This window comes from Arachis hypogaea, chromosome 15, assembly GCF_003086295.3.
Source record: "Arachis hypogaea cultivar Tifrunner chromosome 15, arahy.Tifrunner.gnm2.J5K5, whole genome shotgun sequence".
Lineage (NCBI taxonomy): Eukaryota > Viridiplantae > Streptophyta > Magnoliopsida > Fabales > Fabaceae > Arachis > Arachis hypogaea.
The window spans coordinates 95,231,427-95,235,189 of NC_092050.1; the positions used below are offsets into that span (position 1 = coordinate 95,231,427).

The 3,763-nt window shown below is 43.6% G+C and overlaps 1 non-coding gene across 1 annotated transcript; it reads left to right on the forward strand.

Moving 5' to 3' along the window:
• The first annotated feature begins 400 nt into the window (after positions 1-400).
• Positions 401-508, forward strand: LOC112753527 (small nucleolar RNA R71). Its single transcript, XR_003177912.1, has one exon. It is a non-coding gene; the product is annotated as a small nucleolar RNA R71 (small nucleolar RNA).
• The last annotated feature ends 3,255 nt before the right edge of the window (positions 509-3,763 follow it).

Consider the following 3,763-nt stretch of genomic DNA (forward strand, 5'->3'; position numbering starts at 1 on the left):
TTCCATAGGATTCTCCCATGCAATTCACCTCTTCCATTGCAAGATTCTCGGGGTCATAAGCTTTTCCTTCAGAGGAGGCTTCTTTCGTACTGCCGGATGCAGCTTGTATTCCAATCAGATTCTGAGAAATGATATTGACTTGCTGAGTCAATATCTTGTTCTGAGCCAATATGGCATTCAGAGTATCAATCTCAAGAACTCCTTTCTTCTGAGTCATCCCATTATTCACAGCATTTCTTTCAGAAGTATACATGAAACTAGTTATTTGCAACCATCTCAATGAGTTCCTGGGCTTCTGCAGGCGTCTTCTTCAGATGAAGAGATCCACCAGCAGAGTGGTCCAATGACATCTTGGACAATTCAAACCATCATAGAATATACATAAGATGCTCCATTCTGAAAGCATGTCAGAAGGACACCTTCTGATCAATTGCTTATATCTTTCCCAAGCTTCATAGAGGGATTTACCTTCCTTCTGTCTGAAGGTTTAGACTTCCACTCTAAGTTTGCTCAATTTTTAAGGTGGAAAGAATTTGGCCAAGAAAGCATTGACCAACTTTTCCCAAGAGTTCATGCTTTCTTTAGGTTGTGAGTCCAATCATATCCTAGCTCTGTCTTTTATAGCAAAGGGGAAAAAGCATAAGTCTGTAGACCTCAGGATTAACCCATTGGTCTTAACCCCATTGGTCTTAACCTCAATTTTGCTGCATTAGAGAAACTAATTGAGGCTTAAGCTCAAAGTTGTTTGCTCCAATTGCAGGAATTGAGATGCTTCTTCCATAGAAGTCAGAAGTTGGTGTAGTAAAGTCACCAAGCACCTTCCTTGCATCTCTACCGTTGTTGTTATTTTCAGCTACCATGTCATCTTCTTTTTCGTAAATTTCTGTTAGGTCCTCTCCAAAGTGTTGTGTTTTAGCTTCTCTTAACTTCCTCTTCAGAGTCCTTTCAGGTTCAGGATCAGCTTCAACAAGAATGTTCTTATCCTTGTTCCTGCTCATATAAAAAAGAAGAGAACAGAAAAGAAGAGGAATCCTCTTTGTCACAGTATAGAGATTCTTTTATGTGAGTAGAAGAATAGAAGAATAGAATGAAGAAGGGAGAAGAAGAATTCGAACACAGAGAGAGGGAGAGGGTTCAAATTTTTAAGAAGAGAAGTGTTAGTAAATAATTAAATAAATAGAAAGAGATAAGAGAGAGAGAGTATTCGAATATTAATTAAAATAAAATAAAAATATTTTTGTTTTTATTTTAATTATTAGTTATAATTTGTGTTCATACCCTGGGTCGAGCTATCCGACCCGGGATGATCGGCGACACAGCGACCGACCTCTTCAGGTCAGACTACCCGACCTCTTCTAAAAGAGCTCGGCCAAATCGACTGGAAAGTCCAATAAAGGGCCCAAATAGAGGAACACGACCCAAATCCAAAGGCAATCCCAGCCTATAGAGATAAAGGTGGTTCCCTTGAAGATAAGCTGACTTCATCCAAAACAGGATAAGATAAGATAAGATAACTAACTTATCTTATCAGAAAGTTCAGCCCACACTACTATAAATACACTGGAGCACCCAGGTATAACTCATACTCTCATTCTACAATAAACCTGTTTAATACCCATGCTAACTTAAGCATCGGAGTCTCTTGCAGGTACCCCCCACCCTCCGGTGGCCAAGGATCAGCAGTGCAGCAAGTCCAACAAGTTGGACACAACAGCTCCGGCCGCCACCAGCCAGCCAGACACGTCATCTCTGACCAGTACAGAAGATCTCATCCGAGATCGACCTCCAGTTTCAGGTAACCCTCGGAACATTGGCGCCGTTGCCGGGGAACCTGAAAGTCATCCCAAAAACATGGCGAACGGCCATGACAACGACCACGACTCGGATCTGGAAAACAGAACACCGCACAAGAACGCGGACACTATGCTAAAGGATACTCCAGAGTCCAACGGGGACAAAAACTCACCGAATCCAGGAGCCATAGAAGCACTTCAACATCGCTTAAAGCAACTTGAGAAAGAAACCCAGCAACAATGGGAGATCGGAAAGGATCTACAAAGAGAGGTACGGCGATGCCGAGGACTGGAAGAAAAACTACAGCAATTAGAGGCCGACCTCAAATCAAAAGCTCCACAGACCACTCCTGAGGAAAATTCACGCATAGAACAAGATCCGTTCACCAGAGAAATCATGAAGACCAAAATCCCAAAAGATTTCAAGCTCCCAGATATGGTTTTGTATGATGGCACAACAGATCCCAACCATCATCTCAGCAATTTCAGAAGCAGAATGTACCTTACCGATGCCTCAGATGCCATTCACTGCAAAGCTTTTCCAACGACTCTCACGAAAACGGCGATCAGATGGTTCGACAACTTACCTCCGAAGTCCATCTCAAACTTCGACGACCTGGCCAAAAAGTTCCTGGCCAGATTCTCTATCCAGAAAGATAAGGCCAAGCACGCACCCAGCTTACTAGGGATCAAGCAAGGAGATCGGGAGAGCCTCCGCAACTACATGAAAAGATTCAACAAAACATGCATGGACATACAAAGTTTACCAACTGAGGCCGCCATCATGGGCTCATCAATGGCTTACGAGAGGGACCTTTCAGCCAATCTATATCAAAAAAGTATCCTACCTCCTTAGACGAAGTACAGGAGCGAGCAGAAAAATACATCAACATGGAAGAGAACGCTCGGTTGGGAGAAAACTCAAAATTTGGGGCCCCCTACCGAGACAAAGACAAGGACTCTAAAAGGAAAGAAGATCGACAGGGGGACAAAATAAAAAAATACCATAACTACACTCCTCTCAAGGCATCCCTGGTCGATGTGTACAAAGAAGTCTGCCACACAGAAAAAATCCCCACAGCGCGACCACTCAAAGGCAGAAGGGGAGGAGGAAACTGGAAGGAATATTGTGAATACCATCGAGTCCGAGGGCACTCCACCAACGAGTGCTTCGACTTGAAAAATATCATAGAAAAATTGGTAAGATAAGGAAAATTAGATCGATTTCTGGCTACCTGAGATGATGACCAAAGAAAGAGACGAAGAGACGAAGATGATGGACGAGCCGAACGATCACCTCGAACACCAGAAAGACATATCCACATGATACACGGCGGATTCGCAGGAGGTGGGATCTACAAATCATCCCGAAAGAGATATCTCAAAGAAGTATATCATGTCGAGGGAAAGGAGGAAGCACCCAACATCCCGGCAATAACATTCACTAAAGAGGACGCATCCGGCATCATCTCAGGACACGACGATCCCATGGTCATCACTATTATACTGGCAAATGCCAATCTACACCGCACATTAGTAGACCAAGAGAATTCTGCCGATATCTTATTCAAAACAGCCTTCGACAAACTCGGCTTAGACGAAAAGGAGCTTAGAGTATACCCGAACAATCTGTTCGGACTAGGAGACACCCCGGTACAACCGCTGGGATAGGTATCGCTACACACTACTTTTGGAAAACGGAACCAATCCAGGACCCTCAAAATAGACTACATTGTGGTCGACGTAAGTTCAGCCTACAATGCTCTAATAGGTCGGACAACACTCAATCAACTCGGCACAATAGTCTCAACTCCACATCTATGCATGAAATTCCCAACTGATGTGCGGAAAACGATCCGACACAAAACTCACCGGCAAGTGCACCAGGTCGCATCAAGTAATAATAACTCACGGGAGTGAGGTCGATCCCACAAGGATTGAAGGACTGAGCAATTTTAGTTTAGTGATTG